A 25,658-nucleotide genomic window follows, 5' to 3' on the forward strand; every position below is an offset into this window, starting at 1 on the left:
TAGATATACACATGTGAGCTAGTAATTACCTATATAAATAGATAGAAGTAAGTAGAAATAGGTAAAAATAAATTAATTCTATAATATCTTCTATAAAAGCTTCTTAGAAGCTTCATAGATACTACTTTGATTTTATAGGTGTCTATAATTGACTTTTATGATTAAAAAAGTGATCAAAAAGTTGGCCATGTCCCACACATATTGATAGCTTGAAGACCAAGCTAATTATGTGGCCAACACGTAGAAAAACTTGCGTTATAAGTGAAGGCATGTGTCCTTTAAAGTTAATACATATTGGAGGTCCTATAGAACATCGCCACGTTGTCATGTTGTAACATGACTATATGGTAAAAGATGATAATATGGATCTTATTATAGAAGACCCAAGTTAAAAGAAAAAGTAAAAAAATATGGATAAAAGATAGGAAGGTAGTAAAAGTTTTAGTAGTAATGCTCCCTTTTTAGAAAAAAATAGCTTCTACTTACTTTGTACGGCCAAAAATAAGGCAAATTAAAGTAGATTAGAAAAATAAATGATATAGAAATCTTTAGAAAGAAGTTAAGAATAAATTCTAATAAAAATTACTTAGAAAAACTAAATGTTGATACTCGGAGAGGGCCGGTTATGAACTAGGGTCAAAATCAGACCTTGAGGCACAAAACCGAGTCTCAACAACGACTCCAGGACTCTTTGGCAGATTGAAGGATGGGGTTTGATAGAAGATTAAATAAGATTTCTATAAGCATTGGTTTTTGGTGATTTAAATCTGTATTGACCTTGTAAGAGCTTTGCAAAGTCAAGGTTTGTTTTGGATGACTTAGATTTTGTAAAATAAAATAGGTTTTACATTTTGGGTGATTTCAAGAGTTTTGTAATAGATCTATAAGTAAAATTTTGTGAATTAATGATTATAATTGTGTTTAATATGTGTTGTGAATTTGAGCTCGATTTAACAGTTGAATTGAGGGTTATCAAGGTTTAAGTGGGTAAAGATCTCAGAAAGTAGAATTTTAGGTCCAGTGAGGATTTTTAAGATTTCTTGCAATCTACTACTTGAATTGGAATGAAATTTGTGTGAAAGGATATTAGACTTGTTTTTCTATGTGTATAAGAATTTTGAGACCAATCGAATTGTGAAAGAAGAGATATTAGCTCTGAAAGATTAGCATCAAAGTTAGAGAAGGAGGCCGGCTAATACCTGAGCACATTTTTGAGGTTATCGTCTATTTGGTAATTTTGGTCCTTTTCAAATTTTTTTGTGCTTTTTTTCAACTTATTTTTTAAGAAGTATGCAAAATTTGAGTTAAAATCAATAGTTTATTCACTAGTTATTGAGGTTTTAATTTTTTGTAGAAATTACTAGGATTTGATTAGAGATTGATTTAAGATTTAGAGTTTGATTAGGATTTGATTTAGGGTTAGGATTTGATTAGGGTTTTATTTAGGATTTAAGATTTAGTTTAGGATTTGGTTAGAATTTGGTTAGGATTTGGTTTAGGATTTTTTTAGGATTTAGGATTTGATTTAGGATTTGGTTGGGATTTGGTTTAGGATTCAGAGTTTAGTTAGGATTTGGTTTAGATTTAGAGTTTGATTAGGATTTGATTTAGAATTTAGAGTTTAATTAGGATTTGATTTAAGATTTAGAGTTTGATTAGAATTTCATTTAGAATTTTGGATTTTGGATTTGGTTAGGATTTGATTTAGATTTTGATTTAGGATTTAGGATTTGATTAGGATTTGATTTAAGATTTCAGGTTTAGTTAGGTTTTGATTTAGGATTTATTTAGGGTTTGGTTAGAGTTTGGTTTAGGATTTGGTTAGGATTTGGTTAAGATTTGATTTAAGATTTAGGGTTTGATTTAGGGTTTAGGATTTTATTAGGATTTATTTAAGATTTAAGATTTAATTAGTTTTGGCCTAAAGTTTGAATGAAGTCAAATAGGATTTTAACTAGGATTAAATTAAGATTGAATTGAGATGTATTTGAGATGTATTTGTAATCATTCTAATATTTCTTTAAGATTTCGTATTGTTTCTTTGAAATTTCTTTGAGGTTTCTTTGAATTTGATTAAAGTTTTCTTAGCATTATTATGGTCTAATTAGAGTTTAGATAGTATTCTATAAGAATTAGGATTTTGTTGTTACAATTTTCATTCTACCTTCCACAACCAGGTACTCGGAGCATTCTCAAGCAAGACTTCACGTATTACGAAAATGTAGCCCCTAGTTAGATAGTATATATAAAGATAAGAGTGAAGCCCTCTTCACTATTGTCAATTTTTTTCTTATTTATAGTCTAGTTTCAAGAGTCTCAAATTTCCTTGTCTTTCCGCAATAAGTTATTCCAATTTCTTTTAATATACATACTTTCTTATTTTTATTTTGTTATTTTTTCTTTGACATGGATTTCATTGATTTATGTATCATCTTTTAGTTCATGTTCTTGAAAAATTGACAAAGATACACTTACAATATTAAAAATTTATCTTATCTTGATTTAGAGTAGATTATTTCTTTTTCATAATAAGACATAAGCATATTAGAAGTTGTAGATTACCTTCTTCTAAAGTGATATTATTCTTAGTATTTTCTTTGTCCTCAAATCCTTTCTTCTACTTGGCTTGAGTGGTATTAGATATTTTTTTGAATATTATTATTGCACAACTTGTTGAAATGAAGAATACAATGGCACAAATCCAAGAGCAATTGAGTGACTTTATGCTTGTGATGCATCAACTTAGCTTACTACCACAAAGATCAACAAGAATGGTAGGAAGTGAGGATATAGAGATGATTAGAGCTGCTTCAACATCTACACCAAATCATGTCTTTCCATCCATGGTGAAACATCTTTCAAGTGTTAAAGAACTAAGAGTTGCTTTGCCGAAGAAGTTTAATGGTACAAGATCCAAATTTTGAAGATTTATGAATCAAGTACAACTTGTGATTGAACTTCAACTTCAAAGCTAACCAACTCCAAGATCACAAGTTAAATTTATTAGTATACTTCTTTCAGATACAACACTATCGTGGTTTTCATCTTTTTTTAAACAATGAGATTCAATATTAGAAAATCTAGAGGTATTTTTGGTGGAATTTTGATCCATATATGGAAAACATGATGCAACTCGTGTTGTAACCAACAAGATTTATATTTTATGACAAAGCAATCAATCTATAATATTATATGTTTCATAATTTCAATAACTTACAACTGATATCAAGTACGATGATGCTATACTTATTAGCCAATTTTTCTATAGATTACAAAATGAAGTAAAGAAATTGATGTTCAACTTATTTGATCCTCAAACATTGAGTTAAGCAATTGACTTTGCTGTGAAATGCAATAATCGACTTTTTGAATTTCAATGTGAGAGTCATACAAATGAGCCTCAATGTTACTACAATTTGATGGCAATATCAACATCTCCTCAATACATAAATTCAAAAATAGATGATATGCAAATTGATGCGGTATGTTTTAAACTTCTTATCGAGCAAGAAAAGACTTGTCATCCTCAAGAAGGATTATTCTTATATTATAGAGAACCTAAATACGTTGCTCAATATTGATCAAAGAAGTGACGAAATCACAAAATGAGAAGCACATCTATCAAAGAAGACAATATATAAGAAAACAAATTTGTCCAACTACAATAGAGAACGTGCAGCTGAAATCTTGTACAATTTTTTATGAAGGTCATATCCTCTCCTCAGAACCCTCTCCTTGTTTTATAATAGATATGCATTTATGACCTAATAATTATAAAGCCTCCATCTTAATAGATTCAAGAGCATCAACTTATTTCTTAGATGTAAAATTTGTTAAAAGTCATAAAATACCATTAGTACAAAAAACAAAACTTGTTAATGTAGAAGTCATAGATGGTCATTTGTTGTCTTCTAGAGATATTATTCATGAAACACTTTCTATAGATGTAGCAATAAATGGTCATAATAGTTGCATAATCTTTATTATAATTAGATCTCTTTCTAATCTAGTCATTTTAGATTTATTATGGTCAGAAAAGTATAATCCTTGTAAAGATTGAATTTCTTATATCCTTGACTTTTCTAAAAGTATAATTTAGAGTGAAATTAATCCAACAGAAAGGCATAAGTTTAGTGCAATTAAACCTATGTTTGTAGGTACAAGAGCTTTCTTGCATGTGGCAAAAAAAAGATCACCTTATGTCATTTACACCACACCTATTTCTAATGATGCGAAGACTTCAGAAGGCATTCCAAGCCAATATTAAGAATTTTAAGATATATTTGAGAAAAAGAATGTGAATATTCTTCTAAAACATTATCTCTATGACTACTCAATTGACCTTCAAGAAGGAGCACAACTGCCATTTGGACCAATCTATAATTTATGACAAAATGAATTGGCTAAACTCAAGAAATATATTAAAGAAAATCTAGCCAAGAATTTCATACGCCATTGCAAATCACCAGCATGAGCTCCAATCTTATTTATGAAGAAGAGAGATGGATCATTACGGATGTATGTTGATTATTAAAGATTCAACAAGATCACCATCAAGAATAGGTATCTTCTATCTTTGATAGCTAGACTTCTTCATCAATTGAATCAAGCTAAGATCTACACAAAAATAGATCTCCAAAGAGCATAGAATTTAGTACGCATTAAAGAAGGAAATGAATGGAAGATGTTAGGGACATAGTCCTTAGAACCTTCTAGAGACAAGTTTCTAGAACCTTCTAGAAGCAAGTCTTTGGAACCTTCTAGAAGCTTCTTAGTTAGTAGAAGTTGTTAGGGACATAGTCCTTAGAACCTTTTAGAGATAAGTTTCTAGAACCTTCTAGAAACAAGTCTCTGGAACCTTCTAGAAGCTTCTTAGTTGGTAGAAGTTGCTTGAGAAGCTTCCTAAATAGGAGTATATATTAGAATCGACAACACATCTCTTAGAGCTCTAGCTCACCTCTCTAGTGTTGTTCTTGTATTCATCTGATTAATCTAGTTCTTACCAATTCTTCTTGAACTTCTTGTTAGTTCTCAAATTTGTATTTCTGTGTCCGTGACAGTTTATTGAGACTTCACTTACCTCAGATATCAGAGTTAGTTTCTTCCTCGCTAGAGTGCACATTATTCCTCTGGTTGGAAGTGTACTAGTATTTTAGAGGTTGCAGATTATCCTCCTCTAAACTGATACTTCTTTTGTTACAATATTGGAGTCTTATTCTTCTTGAAGAGAGTGGATTATCCCTTTTCTTGAAGCTCTAAAGGCATTTCAAAGGTTGCAGAGTACCCTCCTCTAAACCAATATTGTCTTCTTGTAGAGTCATTTATGTCCTTCTCTTAGAATGGCCGGAGGCCAAGACATTAATATGACAGAAAGTTCGGAGTTCAAGTTGGATGCTATCATGAATGCTCTCGCTATGTTATCACAAAGAACTGCAGAGATTGAAGGAGTTATGGCAAGGCTTCATAATGATGGAGTATCTGGGATGGCACAATCTAGATTGCACCAGCCTCAAACTTCTGCACTTCGAGAGGCAACTTTGCCTCAGGTTCGACAAGCACCGCTGGTTTTAGAACATAAGGAGCCCCGAGTTAGCCTTCCATACAAGTTCGATGGTATGCATTCCAAGTTTCGAGGATTCGTCAATCAAATCAGGTTGATAACAACTTTACAGCTCGAACGCTATCCAACGGAGGAGTCACGTGTTGAGCTTGTTGGAACCTTACTTACAAGGCAAGCTCTATCATGGTTTACTCCTTTGTTTGAGAAACGATCGTCCATACTAAACAACTTTGAAACCTTTTTGGAGGCGTTTGCAGAAGCATTTGGTAAATACGAGAAGGTTCGATGGGCTACAACAAAGATCCGATCACTACAACAAGGAATGCACTCTACATCAATCTATACATCGAACTTCACGCAATTAGCATGCGACATCAATTGGGACGAAGAAGCATTGATGAGTCAATTCTATTGGGGTTTAAAGGATGATGTGAAGGATTTGCTATTAATTCTTTCTGATCCACAAACGCTCAATAAAGCTATTAGCCATGCTGTGAAGTGCGATAATCACTTATTCCAACGTCGCCAAGACCAACGTTCAAGACAACATATGATTCACCACGCCCCAACTATATCGGCAACCAACATGAATTCACATTTAGAGGTAGAAGACATGCAAATTGATGCAGTACGTATCAAATTCGTTCTCCTAGAAGAAAAAAAGCAGCGTATGGAGGAAGGTCTATGCTTGTATTGCGGTGAAGAAGGCCACAAAGTTGGAAACTGCTCCAAGAAGCAAAATCGACGTATTGTCAAGACTAGGGGTGCATTTGTTCAGGAAAATGAGGATGCCCAGCCACAATAGGAATTGTGCGACTAGACAGTGAAATATCGCAATAACAACCAGGTTCCTTTCTTCCTGCTCAACCTACCTTTTGCTTTACAATCCCTTTGCTTATTGGCCCTCAGAAACTGAGAACCTCAGCATTATTAGTTTCAGGAGCAACTGCTTATTTCTTAGACGAAGAATTTGCGAAGTGTCATAAGATCCCTGTAATACAAAAATCCAAACCTGTTTACGTTGAGGTCATAGATGGGCGACCTTTATTGTCTGGTAGTGTCACCCATGAATCAAAACCTATAGAAGTGACGTTTAAGGGCCAATGTCGTCATATTATTTTCAATATTATTAGAACTCCATCAAATCCTATTATTCTTCGTCTTTCCTGGTTGCAAAAATATAACCCATGCATACATTAGAGGTTGCGAATGATGACCTTTGCCACAAAACCAGCCAAGAGCAAGCCTAGTAAAAAATCCCAAATAGAGAAATCCTTATTCATTGGAGCAAGAGCGTTTATAAGATCATCCAAGGAAGGCACACCGTTTGTCATTTATGCGGCTCCAAATACCGGGGAGAAGATCTCGACAACAAGTATACCTGAGCAATATAAGGATTTTAAAGACGTGTTTCAAAAGAAGAATGCCGACATGCTACCAGAACACCGACCATATGATTGCGCCATAGACTTGTAGGAAGGAGCACAACTGCTTTTGGTCCAATCTACAATCTATCGCAGAGGAAGTTGGTGGAGTTGCGAAAGTACATCGACGAGAATCTAGCCAAGAACTTCATCCGTCATTCAAAATCATCAACTGGAGCATCCATCTTGTTTGTGAAGAAGAAAGATGGCTCGTTGCGGATGTGCATGGACTATCAAGGCCTCAACAAGGTAACAAAGAAGAATCGTTATCCATTACCCTTGATTTTTGGTCTCTTAAAATAACTTAGACGTGCAAGGATCTTTACAAAAATTGATCTAAAGAGAGCTTACAACCTCGTACGAATCAAAGAAGGAGATGAGTGGAAGACAACGTTCCATACAAGATATAGCCATTTTGAGTATAATGTCATGCCCTTTGGTCTTACTAATGCTCCAGCGATCTTTCAACATATGATAAATGACATTTTTTGAGAGCACCTTGACGATTTTGTTGTTATCTACTTCGATGATATTTTGATATTTTCCAAAAATGAGGAAGAGCATGAAAAGCACATTCATTTGATCTTAGAGAAACTATGCGAGCGAGGACTATATGATAAGTTGGAGAAGCGTTTATTTCACCAAATAGAGATGGAGTTTCTGGGATTCGTTGTTACTACAAAAGACTGAAGATGGACCCCAAGAAGGTGAAAGCAATTGTGTCCTAGGAAGTTCTGAAGACAGTTAGAGACGTACAATGCTTTCTTGGTTTTGCCAACTTCTATCAGATCTTCATCAAGAATTACTCTCAAATTGCTACTCCTCTCACTTTGTTGACATGCAAGGATAAGCTGGAATGGAGACCTCTAGCGGAGAAGGCATTTCAAAACCTGAAGACCGCATTTACTACGGCTCCAATTTTGGTACATCCAGACTTTACAAAGGCCTTTTATTTAGAAACTGATGCTTCGGATTTTGCTTTGGGAGCTCTACTTTCACAAATGGGAAAAGACAAGAAGTTCCATCTGGTTGCATTCTATTCTCGAAAGTTCTCTGCTGTTAAAATCAATTATGAGATCCACGATAAGGAACTTCTTGCTATAGTGGATTCTTTCCAAGAATGGCATCACTTTCTTGAAGGAGCTACACACCCAATGACTGTATACACAGATCACAAGAATTTGGAGTATTTCATGTCAGCTCGAGTTCTAAATCGACGTCAAGCCCAGTGGAGTATATTGCTACCTAGGTTCGATTTTGTTATCACTTATCGACTTGGAAAGCAGCAAGGACTATCTGATGCCTTATCAAGGAGATTGTATCTTGTACCAAAGGCCGGAGAAGCAACATTTGATCAACAATGTATGACGTTCTTGAAGCCAGAGCAATTTTAGCTTTGCGCTACTATTGTCCCAATTGATGTTGACTTCCTGAATCAGGTACATGCCGTGACCATTGAAAATTCAATAGCCATTGATATTAAGTAGCATGCCAATGACGACAAGTTCAAGGTGGAGGGAGATCTTTTGTACTTTGAGGAGCGGTTATATATCCCAAAAGGACGAGCACGACTCCCATTTCTTCAATCTCACCACGATTTTTCAGCTGCGGGACATTTTGGATTCAACAAGACCTTGGAGATTATTTTTTGAGATTTTTGGTGGCCTGAAATGTGGAAGGATGTGAAAGATTTTGTCATCTCCTGCGACATTTGTTCAAGATCCAAGAATCCTCGGCATCACCTTTATGGACTCCTACAGCCATTGCGGATTCCACATTGACCATGGTCTTCAATTTCCATGGACTTCATCACGGACCTGCCATCATCGAACTCATTTAACAGCATCTTTGTCATGGTAGATCGGCTTACAAAGATGGCGTACTTTATCCCTTACAAGAAGACATCGTCCAGTGAAGTCACAACAAGGCTCTTTCTCAATAATGTATATCGATATCATGGACTACCAGATGATATCATATCAGATCAAGAAACCCAGTTCATATTAAAGTTTTGGAGATCTCTCTTTGAGATACTGAAGGTGGATATCAAGCTTTCTTCGGCTTTTCATCCTCAAACTAATAGCCAAACGGAATGGGTGAACCAAGTCTTGGAACAATACTTACGATGTAGCATCAACTATCAGCAAGACGATTGGACCACATATCTACTGCTAGCCGAGTTTGCATATAACAACACCCTCCATGCATCGACTCAATACACACCATTCTTTTCCAACTATGGGTATCATCCAAAGTTTGATTTATTGAATCCGTCAACAAATAACAATTTAGCAGCTGAAGGATTTGCGAAACAACTATCAAAAATTCAAAATACGTTGAAGCTTCAATTACAATCCGCTCAAGAATTCTACAAGGCATCTCTAGATAGATTTCAAAATCAAGCACCTACTTTCAAAATTGGAGATAAAGCATGGCTTCTTCGACGGAATATCAAGACCAAGCGACCATGTGATAAGTTGGACTATCAAAGATTGGGACCATTTATCATCCAAAAGCAAATCAATCCATTGGCGTACCATCTAGAATTACGAGCTTCTATGAAGGTACATCCAGTCTTTAATGTTTCTCTATTGGAGCCTTATCGAGAGTCGTCTTTTTCTGAAAGAGTGCAATGACTGCCACTTAGTATTGAGATCGAGAACCATAAGGAATACGAGGTTGAAAAGGTACTAGATTCGCCGCGAAGGTGGAGCAAGTTGGAGTATCTTGTTCATTGGTGCGGCTATGACATTAATGAGCGAACATGGGAGCCAGTTGAAAATCTTGCCAATGCGTCACAAAAGATACAGGAGTTTCATCAATAACATCCTCATAAACCTAAGCCGATTCGACGATAGCTTCTTTCTAAAGCTTGCTCATCCAAGAATATAAGAAAGGGAGAGAGCATCACCAAAATTCGTAGTTGATGTAGTTATTTTTTCTAAGATAAAATAGAATTTTTTCAGTAGCCATAGTTTGGTCTTTTGATATGGATAGCCAAGAGATAGATACTATGTCAGTCAGATTATCTCAATTGACTAGCTCACGAAGGTGACCCCGAGATGAAGAACCACCTAGACCATGACGACAATGGAGGATACCAAGTAACCGATTACTGGTGATTGTATTTGAATCCGAGCTTACTTACTATGGTCAGCCAAAAGGCGTGTTTGTAGGACAATTTCACAATGAAGACACGGAAGTTCATGCTTGGTCAGAAGTTGAAGGAGTAGACCACTACCATTGGCTTCAAGGGCCGATGAACCACTTGCCTCGTGAACAACAGTTGGAGTTCATAGTAGATGTTATGTGACAGATCTTCATTTTCTTGCGTTGGTACTGATTAACAACAATATTGCTTCTTAGAGACCTCGAAGCTAAAGGAGGGGGTGATGTTAGGGACATAGTCCTTAGAACCTTCTAGAAGCAAGTCTCTGGAACCTTCTAGAAGCTTCTTAGTTGGTAGAAGTTACTTGAGAAGCTTCCTAAATAGGAGTATATATTGGAATCGAGGCTGAAGAGTTCTTCAGTCTCGACAACACATCTCTTGAAGCTCTAGCTCACCTCTCTGGTGTTGTTCTTGTATTCATTTGATTAATCTAATTCTTGCCAGTTCTTCTTGAACTTCTTGTTAGATCTCAAGTCTGTATTTCTGTGTCCATAACAGAAGACTATAATTTGTACTAGGTATGAGCATTTTGAATACAACGTCATGCCTTTTGGACTTACAAATGCACCGCCAGCTTTTCAACATCTAATGAATGATGTTTTTCAAGAATTTTTAGACGATTTTGTTGTCTGTTATCTGGACGACATCTTGATCTATTCTAAGAGTACAAATGAATATGAACTTCATGTTTGTCATGTGTTATAAAAATTAAGAATTACAAGACTCTATGCAAAGATAGAAAAGTGTATATTCTACACTATTCAAGTCGACTTCTTAGGATACATCATTTCAAATGATAGACTTATGATGGATCTTAAGAAACTTCAAACAATTATGGATTGAAAGATTTCAAAAACAGTAAAAGATGTCCAATACTTTTTGGGCTTTATCAACTATTGTCGGATCTTCATCAAAGACTTCTTTCGAGTTGCAACTCCACTTACATGTTTGACTTGCAAAGACAAACTTGAGTGGAGCAAAGAAGTTGAAGCATCTTTTGAAATTTTGAAGTTAGCCTTTATTTTTGCACCAATCTTGAATCGCATCAAATTTTCTAAGGTATTTTTTATAAAAATAAATGCATCAAACTTTGCATTGGATGTTGTATTATTACAAATGATAATATATGATAAACTTCACCTTGTAGCTTTTCATTCCAAAAAAATTTCCGTTGCCAAGATTAACTATGAAATCTATGATAAAGAACTTCTTGCAATTGTGGATTCATTTCAAGAATGGCATCATCATCTAGAAGGCACTTCTAATTCAATCATAATATATATAAATTTGAAGAATCTCAAGTCCTTCATGTCAACACGTATTTTAAGTCGTTGCTAAGCTCGTTGGAGCATGTCTTTATCAAGATTTGATTTCAAAATCATATATCAACCCAAAAAATAGCAAGGTTTGTCAAACGTCCTTTCTAGACCTTCTAATCTTACACCAAAAGAAGAAGATGCATCTTTTGATGAACAAAGAATAATTCTCTTGAAGCCAGAGCATTTTCATCTTTGAGTAATGAAATCAACATTGACTATTGATTCGACCCTTGTGAAACAAATCCAATCAAGTATGTCTTCTAATCTTCTTATTCATAATATCAAGAATCTTTCTTCTAATTCCCAAGATACTTCTAAGTTTGAGTTCAAAAACAACCTACTTTATTTTGAAGGTCAATTAAATGTCCAAAAGGAGAAGCACAATTATGTGTTCTGCAAGCACGTCATGACTTTTTGGCAGCAGGACATTTTAGATACAATAAGACTTGAGAGCTTATATCTAGAGATTTTTGGTGGCCAAAAATGTGGAAGGATATGAAAGACTTTGTTCAGTCATGTGACATTTCTTCAAGATCAAAAACTCTTTATCATTGACCTTATGGACTTCAACCATTACCTATTCTAGAACAACTATGGGCGTCTGTTTCTATGGATTTTATCACAGATCTTCTAATCTTAGGTTTTTATGATTATATATTCGTGATAATAGATCATTTTACCAAGATGGCACATTTTGTATCATGTACAAAATCTATCACAAGTGAAAAAATAGCTATACTCTTTCTTGATAATATCTATCACTATCATGGATTATCCAAGGATATTATATCCAATAGGGGAACTCAATTTGTATCAAGATTTTGGTCGACTCTTTTCAAGATTCTAAAAGTGGATATAAAACTAACTTTGGTATTCCATCCTCAAACTAATGGATAAACAGAATGTGTTAATCAAGTCTTTGAACAATATTCAAGGTATACTATCAACTACCAATAAGTTGATGGGACAACACTTTTGCCATTAGCAGAGTTTGCATTACAAAACAAACACCTTTTTTTACCAAAATAGCACATTTTGGTACATTTAATAACACGGTATATTCTTCTACAAAACAAACACCTTTCTTTATCAATTATGGTTATCATCTATGACTTGATATTTTTTACTTTTCAAAAGTTGTTAATCCTATAGTGGAAGATTTGACAAATCATTTGTCAAAGCTATATACAACAATGAAGGCGTAATTAAAAGAAGCTCAAGAACAACAAAAGATCAATGTGGATGTCTATCATAAAGAATAACTACTATTCCATGTGGATGACAAGGTATGGTTACTTTGTCACAATATCAAGACCACTCATCCTTGTGACAAGTTAGACTATTGTAGGCTTGGACCGTTTCCTATTTTTATACAAATCAATCTAGTTGCATATTATTTATACCTACTAGAGTCAATAAAAATCCATCTAGTAATTCACATGTCTCTTCTTGAACCATACAAGATAGTAGACATATGAAGAAGAAGACAAGCTCCATCTCCTCCTATAGAAGTAAACAATAATGAAGAGTTCAAAGTAGAAGAAGTCATAGATTCAAGGCGGTGCCAAAATAAATAGGAATATCTTATCCATTACCACGGATATAATATTAGTAAATGCATGTGGGAGTTAGTAAAAAATCTTGTAAATGTAACAAAGGCGGTGGAGGCTTTTCATCGATGACATCCATCAAAATCAAGATAAAAACCTTCCGTATAAAAGAAACAAGATCTAGGCAAGATAACATTCTACTTTCAATTCTTGTTTGTATCTTCTTTGTAGTTGTGATGCTAAGGAGATGGAAAATCAACAACCGGCGGATTCAACTGAAGAGCCTTCATTTTCTGACCTGCCAGAGGAGATATTATAATTGCCACAATCTTCAAGACAATACAATCAAGATGAAGATCTTCTAGAATGGCATATTTTTCCTCGAATAGATAGTAAGATATACTACTATCAAAGTAGAGAGAATTTGACTTAAAAAAGTGTTGGATTTTTAGCTGCCACTAATTACTCAATCAAGTCTAAGATATAAAAATACCAAGTTTATATATATAATATTTTCCCTTTTTGAGCAATTACATCAATAAATAAGCCAAGAACCAAAAAAAACATCCAAATGTATGATAAAGTATCTTAAAACCTTATATATCCTTGTGAGAAATATTACCCAAACTTCAATAGCTCATATCTCATGATTGGACTGTCCAAATAATCAAAAAATCTACATAAAATACTAATATACTTTCAAAAAATACCAAAAAAAAATTCAACTGTAAATTCGTTATGGATCTTGAGATATCACCAAATCCTAAAAATAGCTTTTAACCCTAGCTTACATACACCTGTGTGCTAATTTCTTCATATCTCACAAAATAAGTACTCAAATACCATTAAACTTTGATCTATAGCTTTTTAACTTAATAAATCATATTTACAAAAAATTTGAACCAAAAATTCATCCAAAAACTCAAGATATGGCTCCAACCATTACTATCAAAAAAATGACTTCTTAATCCCTAATATGGCCTCAGGTAGTCTCCTTGAAGCCCATTGGACATAGCCTTCGACCAATAGGAATGAAGATCTCCATTCCTTGCCTTCATCCAATCATGCCTTGCTTTCATCTTTCCTAATAAGCCTCTTAATAGTTTAGACTTTCATCTTTAAATTCCAACCTTTTCTTAAGCTTTATACTAAATATTTAAATCCTACATAATATAAACACTATAATCAAAATAAATAAATCTCCAAATAAATTTTTTTATATCAATTATCTTTAAATTTATTTACTAATCACTCTAATCTATATAAAGACTTATAAAAATATTATATGTCTTATTTAATTTTTATATACTATAAGCAATTACAATATGACAATGCATTTGGTATCACGACCTTAGAAGAGACTCCTGATGTTTGATAATTTTATTAAAGATATGAACAACTCCTAACGGTGTTCCAAATATTTTATTTGAAAGAAGTTATGAAGGCTTCAACAATGATCAAATAACAGGGTAGTCTTTCCACCTTGATATGGGATACTATCGATGGTTGAGAGGTCCTATCAACTATCTTCGAAGAAAACAAAGATCTGAGTATGTGGCAAATACAATAGGTCACATCATAGATTTTTTCAACATATGATGACCGCTCCTCATGGAACTCGTCCCTAGAAGGGAAGGATAATGTCATGGACATACACATATAAGCCAATAATTACTTGTATAAATAGATAGAAGTAAGTAGAAATAGATAAAAATAAATTAATTCTATAATATCTTTTATAGAAGCTTCCTAGAAGCTTCATAGATACTACTTTGACTTTATAGGTATCTATAATTGACTTTTTAGATTAAAAAAGTAGTCAACAAGTTGTCCATGTGCCACACATATTGTTAGCTTGAAGACCAAGTTATCTTTGTGGCCTATACATAGAAAAACTTGCTTTGTAAGTTAAGGCATGTGTCCTATAAAGTCAACACATATTCAAGGTCTTATAGAACATCGCCATGTAGCCCCTAATTAGATAGTATATATAGAGACAAGAGTGAAGCCCTCTTCACTCTTGTAAACTCCTTTCTTGCTTCTAGTCTAGTTTTAAGAGTCTCAAGTTTCCTTATCTTTTAGCAATAAGCCATTTTAATTTCTTTTAATATATGTATTTCCTTCTTTCTATTTTATTACTCTTTTTTTGACACAAATTTCATTGATTTATGCATCATCTTTTAGTTTATGTACTTGACATAGTCTTATCTTTCATGTTCCATTTCGTTTAGTTACTTTCAGTTTTACTCTAATGTACTTAGTCTTACGTTATGTTGAGATCTTTGTTATTATGGATATGGTAAGGTTTTAGAGCTTAGAGTATCTAGTCATGTTTCAAAGACAATGTTTAAAGTGACGACCCAAGCAATTTTATTTTCCTTAGTTTATGGCATAAAAGCCATTTTATGAATTGAATTTAATTTTTTTTTTTTTTGTATTGCCTTAAGAAAAAGATTATCAACTAAAAAATCTTTAATTGATAAGCTCAAATGTTTAAAAAGTCTAAATTATGCTAGAAGATAAAATGCTCAACATACAAAAGTAATTCAAAGAAGAAGAAAAATTACGTTTGACAAATGACATAAGATTAGAATCCTTAGGCCTTACATATTGTCCTTTTATAAGATGCTAGGAGATTAGATTTTTCATGCAAATTTGATGCTATATGGTTGGATCCTCATTTTGTCAAAAAAATCTTCCCAAAAAATTTAATTAGGTTGCAAATTCTCAATGGAGAGGATTTTCCTACTATAACTTTAGAAAGTAGATGTAAATAATATAAAGTGTGATTTTTATCATACACATAGTGAAACAGGTCATCGTTAAATTCACTCTTATTCAACTCTATAACTAGCAAATCATCAAAAATGAATAGAATTTAAAAATTTAAAATATTAGAATTCAAGACAAATCATAGTCATATTCATTTGTCTTCTCTTCTTTTCAATTTAGTTTGTTCACCAAACAATTACAGATATTCTAAATGAAGGAAAAAAATACTTAATTAGATTTTTATAACATATATATATATATATATATATATATATATATATAACTTCTTTTGTTTTTAAAGCTTTTGTCAAAAGATAGATTTCAATTTCCTTTATCTCCCTTGGATAGTGCTCTAAAACAATCCAACATTAGTTTGAATTGTTAAGTTGCAATAGCTCAATTTTTTTGGTCTTAGAAAAATTAATAGCTTCTATAGCAAATTACTTTTCTAATAGGAAATTTTAAATAGTCAATTCTAAGTTCTTTTCATCTACAAGTCATTCCAGATGATCACCATGTGTGAGTCACACAATTAATTCATTTGTGGATTTAAATGCAAAAAATGTACTTATGGGCTTTAAAGTCATTAGTTTAGGGAGTAAATATAAGAATTTTGAGATACATCACAATTAATAAGATATACTAGCTAAAGTGGGTCTTTTGCGAAAATTCCTTATGAAAGAATTCCAAAGTAGATAGTCTTTCATCAATTTATCTAATATAAGTCTTGATGTCATAATAGTAGTTTTTGTTGACATTAAATAGGATTAGAAGGTGAGATGGAATCCTTGATTCAAAACCACCCGACAAGGAAAAAAGAAAAACAGAAAGAAGAGCAGGAAAGCAAAGAAAGGAAAAAAAAAAAAAAAAAAAAAAAAAGCAAGAGGCCGCCCCCGAATTCCGGCAGCCTCCCTGCCAATAGGGGTCCGGGCCGCCCTAAGTCATCTCTTTTCTTTCTTCAGTGTTTTCTCCCTTCACGATTCATGAGCGCCGGGCGCTCCGGAACTGTTTTTCTATCTTCTTCGCATCATGCTAGTGCTGTTGTGCAGCCTTCTGGATCTCGGTTGTTTTCTCTGATTTTTCGTAAGCATCAGGGGGTTTTCTTCGACTGTGAAGCTATCGTCAACGACCTTGTTAAGGTTGCTGCAATGGATTGCGGATTTCCATCATCGACATTTTCTTGGTTCTACTTTTTTGTGTAGTTCCGTAATGACGGTGCCGTTGTCGTCGGTTTCTTTTGTTTTTTTCTTATAGTCAACTTTTGTTATCTCTGTGTTTTTTTTTTATTTTCTGATTTTATGTCCTGAGCTTCGGGCTCTCTGGAGTCTTCATGTTCTATTAGGTTGATTCTTTACAAATTAGTGGCTGCTGGCAAGTGATCCAGATGTTCTCTTCCAGTTCGTTTTGTGTCTAGAGTGTTCAGTAGTGTGTTTATAGGGTCACAATTGCTGCAACTAGTGCGACGTTCAAGTTGGTGCGGTTGGCATGGTTATTCCCTTCTCGCACGTGGTGGTTGGTGTGCTCTTGGACAACGGCGGATTTTAGGTTGTGAAACTGGTGCTGATACCAGTTTGGTGTAGGTGGTGGTGTTGATCATCTTCCTCTTGGTGTGTATCGTCAGTCAATGGCTGTCGATGCTGATTTTTCTTTAAGCTGGTGGGTTGGCGCTATTCTTGTTGTGCTACTATGGTGAAGTCGCGCAGCCGTCAGACCAAGCTCATGAGTTGATTCCTTGGACCAATTTCTCTCTCGGTTTAGTGCATTTAGCCGTGAATCTGTAGACAATTAATTGACAAAGACTATCACAGTTGGACTCAGCATTGTGTTGAATTGCATTTGATTACTTGATGATGCTGCGTTGTGAGCATCGAGGCTGATTTGGTGACAAAAAGCATTCTATCGAAGCGGCTAGACACCTCGAGTATCCCTGTGTAGCGCGGCCTCCACAGAGATTCTAGAAGGGAGGTTGGATCACCAGCAAGTGGCGTGTTGCAGCGGATCCTGGCCTTGATTCACCCTTGTTTTTTCTTCACCGTAACGTTAGTTTCTTTCCCTCCATCTCTCGTGGTTCACATTCAAAGGACAGGAAGCGACGGTTGTTCTTCCTCTTCGCTGCATGCATCAGGCGTTCTGACCTTTACTACGACATTGTCTAGCAACTGCCTTATCGTGGGTAGAAAACATCACGCACTGGCCCACGGTGATCTGCTTGGTGATCAGTTAGCGTGTTCCTTCTTTGTCGATTGAATAAGCTTGAATTTCCTGATCCTGTCAAGATCCCTCGATCTGGGCGGTTATGGTGCCGGTGTATTTCATGGTGTGGAAATTCGTAGATGGAAATTCGTAGAAGAATTTTGAATTTTTTGGATGATAATTAATACTAGATAACAATTAAAATTAAAATTAAAAATTCTATAGACTTGAATTAAATCATCTAATCAATCATTTTTTTAGTGTGAGTTTTGACGAGTTAATTGAGTGCCTTATGTTGTTGTTGTGGAGATTGAAGGTGAAATTTAATTGGTCAAGAATTGAGAAGTTAAAAAAAAGAATATGAGATAATTTCATCAATTAAATTATAAGTTAATTAATATTGGTGAACTAGAATAGATTACTTGTTAGAGGGATTTATGTTGATCACCATTGGGGTTTTTATTGAAATTTTTGGATACTTAATCAAACAATAATAGAAGCTTGTCAGAAAATTTAGATAATTAAATCATTGTGGATTACAATAGACTCTCAATTAGTGGGGGTTTATTTTACTCCACACCATGAAATACAATTGTGAAGCAACCACTAATGTCTTTAATAAATAGTTTATAAAAGTCTAAAATAATTTACCTAATCAATTAATGTTATAATGAATTAGTCATTGGATCATCTAACCACAATGGAGAAAATCCCACCTTGAAATGAGAAACAAAATATTACCGACCTACATAATATTTTGTATAAACCAAACTCATAAAACATGGAAATATAATATGAAAAATCAATGTAAAGAATATGAAATGATTACACAATATTAACACCTTTCTTCAACAACGTGATAGAAAGTGGATGACTAAGAATGTATTAGGCATTCATGTAACAGCAAGAATAAGCCAGAGCTTTAGAACTCGCAAAAGTAACCGTGACAACTTATGCTTTCACAAGAGACTAGTCTTGTAAATCAGGTGCAAAATATTCGGCAACTCCTGATTCTGCCCTCAGATATGGGACGTTAGGTTTCATATTTCTCCAATCATTTTACTAATCTCTGTGTCGGGTATACTTTATTTATGTCAAAAATAATAAAAAAATAGCAAAAACTAATAAAAAAATAAAAACATTGTCAAGGCAAAGAATCAATCATGTGCTAAAGCACACAACACAGCCTTGTAGAATCTATACAACCCAATCTCCAAGACAGTTCAAAATGGGGCATGAAACCCAAAACCCCATATTCTTGTGAAAAGGAACCGAATCCATTTGTCCACAAAATTGTTCTTAAAGGGGAGCAACCTCCAAGTCAGAGATGAAGCTATTTGGATTAGGGCCAGCGTGGCAGGGGCTCGGAATAGGGGGCTCCGTGGGCGTTGACTGAGACCTCGAGAAGATTCTAGAATCGAGGGAGGAATCTTCTGGATGGGGGTGGTATTTTTAAAAGGGGGGACGGGTTCTGACCGCGGAAAGGTACCCGGGCTTTGCTCTTGTCCCTCCCTCCACGAGAGTGGGGGTGGTGGGGAGAGCCCAGCCCGTGACTTTTATAACCAGTAATGGCGTCCTGGGAGACCCTGGCTCTTGGGAGCCCCCAAACGCCCCTGATCTCTGGGAACTTCTGCTCGCCTCCAAAGAACAAGGACCCTCTATCCCGATGACTGCCACGTGTCCCACCCCTTGTCCCTTTGCTTTTTAAATTTCTACTTTTTGGTATTACGAAAATAGGTTGAATGACTTTCTACCATGAGCTCACGGCTGCACCGATGGGATCGTGTTTTCCAAGTGGGGGATTAGGGCTTAGTGACCAAAATATGGTTCTTAACGTGGAAAAGATGGGCTCATGTGGAGGATCATTCAATGCTTCACATCAATTTAGGCTGGGGGGATGGTTGACATGACTTTTTCTTTCTTTCTTTCTTACTTACTTTTTTTGTTTCTTTTCTTTTTTTCTTTTTTCTTTTTCTTTCATTTTCTTTTCTTTTCTTTTCTTTTCTTTTCTTTTTTCTTTTTTTGTGAATAATGCAAAATGGGGGTTATTTGATATAAACTTGCTTATTGGGTATTGTCAGTGGACTTCGAATGGATGGTGCTCTCTAAGCTCAATTTTTGGGTGTTTGATTATAAATGTTTCGGATAAAATATAAATAAATTTAAAAAAAAGTCATAACAATTTCATCATCAACATTGATACTATCATCTCAATTTTTTAAACTATGTTTGAAAGTTTATCCATAAATTTTTCACAACAAAAAATGAAACGAAAAGGTGACATCAGTTAGGGTAATAAAATTCCAGTCTTAATTCTAAATTATAGAATTTAACTAGAGATAAAGTCATATCTCGACCTTGTTGTTCGGTTTCAAAAAGTAGTTGATAGAACCAACGCATTAAAACACAGTTTTAAGAGTACAGATAAATTTCATTTTAATACACTGACAACAGTTTTCAACCAAATCGAGCATGTTATTTTAATTGAAAAAACAAATAGGGAAAAGAACAGAAACAAACAAAAACAAAAACAAAACATGCTACAGTGAAACATAGCAAGTTGAGAAAAAAGAACATATATTAAGCCAAAAAATTTGGTGGACACCTTTCTGGAGAATATTTTCTAAATTCAAATCAATTGCCTGTATATAGTTATATATGATTTGATGTAAAATCATCCACAAACTTGACAAATCAATGCTAATATGCATATTATTTCTGTCTGGTGCAATCTCAATGAACGTACTCAAATAAAAATAAAAATAAAAGAAAAAATCTTACCATAATTTCGAGAGCGAAAATTTGACAGGATATTATGCAAAATTGATTCTTCTATCATTTCTACACACAAATGTGAAGTGATAAATTCGACTCGTTTGAAGAAAAAGTAAAAAGTAAAAGTAAACGCCCTTAGCAAAACTTAGGAATTGGCGGGTAGCAAATTCCACTGAGTATCGAAGCCACGTGTATTTTCATCTGGTGACGTGGCAGACAACATCCACTGACAAAAGCATGCATCAGTCTTGAGCAGTACGCGCCAGCTGCCATGGCATAGCACTCTTCGTTGTCGTCGTCCTCTTTTCGTTACCGATTTCCACTTCGTCGTCCTCCTATTATCGTTACCATCGTCGTCTTCTTCGTCGCCTTCATGACAGCCAGCGATGAGGGGGGAGCGTTTCCTTTGGAGCCACGGTAGCCAAGTCAGCTGAGTTGACTCTGCGAAACCCCTGATTTTCTATTAAAATCTACGAATCCGACGTGTCATGACCCGCCATCAGATGCAGTCAGACGTTCCGTGGAACTCTGAACTCAGGATTTTATAACACGTGGCATGTGCTCCAAACGAAGGCATTCTTAAGTTTAGCAGCGAAATTTTCGGTGCTCTCTTTATGAAAGTCTGGGCCCTTGTACTGCTATTATTTACACGTACTCATATATTTTAAAATGATTAAATGTACCCATACGTTTAATCATTTAAAATCTGAAATAGAACAATTAAAATTTACCATGCATTAATGTGCTTGTAAGTATTCGCAGAATGGAATTGGTATGATTGGTGGAAAATCTAAAAGCTGCTCATTGGAGATATTATACTATTATTGTGAGAGAATTGTGGTACAAGAAAGTTCAATTAAACCGATGCACTTACTCAGCTAATTTTTACATCACAAAATTTTATAGTTTTCCAAATAGATACTGGAACATACACCTTATTTTAAAACAATTCTGGTCAACCAGTTTCTTGCGTGTTTTGTTCATCGAAAAGTGTTAATGTTAAAATTTTATTTTGATTTATCCAAGGTTGATATTACTCAACTCGATGTAGTTAGGATCAAGTTGACCAAAAGGCATCTGTAGAAATGAAACATTTTCACTTTCAACCAATCACATCACAGCATATTTATACTTATTAGTGAATTTGAATCTTTGAAATTTGAATATGTGCTTGAAATGTCTTTTACAACGATGCATGAGATACTGTATTATTCTACTTGCGCACATTTTGTTAGATTTCTTAAGATTTTTTGACAGGCAAAAGTTATATTTTTAAACACTGCGATGCTTCTCTTGAATAAGTCACATATTCATTTAAGGAAAAATCCAACATTCCAGCTTTTTCTAAGGAGAAGAAAAAGGGAGAAAGCTTTGGTTTTTCTTACTAAACGGAACCAAATAGTAATACATACCGTATATTCATGTAAATGTAGTAATTTAATTGTAAGTTATAGAAAAAGAATGTAAACACATCACTTCATGAAAAGCATTGAAGACCCATTCCTATGAAACAAGAATTTTGACATTCAATAATTCTTAGATTTTTGTCAAATTTTAAAATGAATTCAAGTAGAATGTGTTTGGAATTAAAGCACTACCACAGAATAAAATAAAGGAAAGAAAAATAAAATGACATGTGAGAGTACGTATATGCATGGAATTAAGCAACGATAAAAAATAATAATAATAATAATAATAATAAAACAGCATCTTTGAGATCAACCATGACATGTTACCAGAAAGTATCAAATCACCATTTTGCAATTGTTAGAACTGAGGTTTTCCAAGATTCAATCATACAAAGCCTGCAATCCACAAGCCCTTATAACAACAATGCTAACAAACAGAGTAGACCACTAAAACTGAAGGAGCACAACTCTGCAATTCTATTTGTTATCGAGAGTTTTGTTATCTTCATGAAAATGCATAAGAGGAACCACAATGAAACTGACAGCAACACAACACACACACACAGCTAAATATATATATATATATATATATATGTATGCAAACAAAGGTTGCACCACAAATGATGATGGGAAGCTATTAAGGGTAGAAGTTTATGAATAATTCCCATTTCCAAACAGCCGTGGAAATTTTCACATCAGTTCCACTTTACAAATTCTGTTGCTTTCTATCCATAAGTTCCATGACATAAAACAAACCAGCACAAGGACCAATCTCCTCGTCCATCCAAAATAGATGAGAACTGTTCATCAAGCTTCCAAGACCCGCCACCCAAGCAAAATGAGTGGTAAAGCTCCAGCCGCAGATGACTGACTGACAGAGTTTCTTCATCCATTCACACATTCATCCATCGTAGCGAATATCCTATCACGTGCTACCGATTAAAATGTGATTAACTGCGTACCACATGCTCTGGTACGCCAAGCTGGCAACCCCCCCAAAAGGATGGAGTGGATCATATTCGTGGTTCACAAAAGTGGCACACATCTGGACAATGTTCAAAATATCTGTCCATCCACAATACGCCTCTCATTCATCCGTAACTCGGGGTCTGACGGGGTTTCGGATCATCCAGAGCACGTAGAGAATAGAGGCGTTCGCAGTTCGCAGTTCGCAGTTCCCATCGAGAAGGACTCAGGTGCGCGTTCAACCTGAAGTCTTATTAGTCCGAGCTCCCTCCTCCAGTCCGTCAAAACCGTGGTCCCAGAGAATCTTCTGGATTTGAAGTCGGTGTGAAATCTATATCCTGTATATCATTGGCATGGCCTCATGGATGAACGGTTGTGGGATGATTTCTCTTGTTGTCGTCGTTGGATGAACATTCTGCGAATTTGGTCGTGTTTCTGATGTACAGTGCACACCACAACGTCATCAGAAACACGACCAAATTCGTGTTTCTGCCACAACATGCAATCAATATTAAAATGACAGTCCAGCAATAGTTATTGAAACATGGTCTTAAAGAAAAGAAAAAAAGGAAATAAATAATTATTTAATTATTTAATCATTTATTTGTATTATTAATAATATCCAAGAAAAAAAATTGGCAAGTAGAAAGTTTAATAAATATCACAAACTAGAAGGGGAATTTTCAAGCGATCAGTACTTAACACATGTTATCTTTCTTTTTCTTCCTCGTCAACTTCTCTATCCCTCATCTTTATTTTATTTTATTTTATTTTTTCTCCTTCGAGGAATGGCATACTCTGGTAAGTTCTTGTTTATCAGTTCATTTCATCTTCACTCATTCAACAATATTTAAACTACTTTTATTATTACTACATCGTACAATATATTCTAAACTACATTAAAAACGTACATGTTTCACCTATTTTCCAGATGCATTTCATCCATGTCATATTTTTTGCTTTATGGTTTTACTTTATTATATTTTCAACAATCCTTTTTTTTTAAACACATGTGTGCATGTAGAAATTATGAAATATACATCAAAACAACATTGTAATAATTTGTTCAAGTTTTTGCCTTTGTTTTCAATTCTGTGTAAGATGACCTTTGAAAAACAACAACAAAAATTCAAATTCACTCACAGTTTAGTACCACGCCCAGTTTTTTTAATAGGGGTCTAAACAAAAAACACTTTCTTTTTAATTTATCAAAGTCACAAGTTCTATTATTTATTCTGTGGAGTATTGAACACAACCCACTCCTAGTTGCACGCAACATTTATTCAAGTTTCTGTAAAGAAGCTGGAATTCCATCCAAAACCAAAGGAAGAGTTATGGAACACTGGAGGGTATATAAGTTGTGACATTAGATATTGGGGTATTGTTTTTGAGCTATTGGATTGGAACAATTGGTTTGTTTTTAACTGAATAGACTATACAATCAGTGAGAGGAGGCCATAACCAACCTCTTTGAATCCACCAAAAACAAAAACTGTCTTGAGGAACATTTTCATGTGTAAACAGATAAATGCATGTGTGTATGCACATGTAATATTGCATAAAAGAAACTAATCTATTTTTTGATTATTTAAAAAGAATAGTGAAGTATGGCAGTTTTGGTTCTCAAATGATTTAAATAACATAATAGAAAAAATGTTACAATTTTGATCACAATCAAAGAACTAGAATTTGGGTAGGATAGATTACTGTTTAAGATATCAGTGGAAACCAAACCATTTAATTTTATCAAGAGAGAAAACAAGACCTACATTCTGTACATGATTTGAAGACTCTGAGACTGAAAGCAACATAAAAGAAACAAACTTATCTTACATTAGGATTCAAAGAAAATGATAACGTGCAAGCTCACCTACTAGTGAAAGTTTTAAAATAACTACCCATGTAGAATTCATATCATACTGGTTTTTTAAAAAACGAATTCATGATTTCCAATGAAAACTTCCTCCAATTTTCAACCAAAAATTAATTTTTAAACAAAAACAAATTGCTTTGGAGAATTGGACCATGACTTTTAGACAAGAAATTTTGTCATGATTTCTAATACCTTTGTTTACATGATATGATGATAAGAAGCACTTAGTGACTAATAGCATGTATTAATGAGAAATAGACAATCATAATTAATATGAGAACTTGCAATAATTGCATCAAAGTAAATTTGCAACTAAAATTATTTCCTAAACCAATCTCGTTTATCATCTATAAACACAATTTTAAACTTCAACATCAAACAATTGGGGTTTTATATTATCTTTCTCTTGTATTTTTCCCATATATGTATTCAATAATGAGTATATAAACGTTTGTCTAATAATAAATACGGTCTAAAAGGAATTTATTTGAAAGTGTTGATTGGGATCCTAAACATAAAGTTTGCATATTTGAATTCTTAAAATATGTATATATATATATATATATATATATTTTAAATTACTGTTTATGTGTACAAGGGTGATTGTCTTCAATCCATTTATCATCAAATTCAAAATAATCAAATAGC

This window comes from Physcomitrium patens, chromosome 18 (assembly GCF_059467195.1).
Source record: "Physcomitrium patens ecotype Gransden chromosome 18, ASM5946719v1, whole genome shotgun sequence".
In the NCBI taxonomy this organism is placed as follows: Eukaryota; Viridiplantae; Streptophyta; class Bryopsida; order Funariales; family Funariaceae; genus Physcomitrium; species Physcomitrium patens.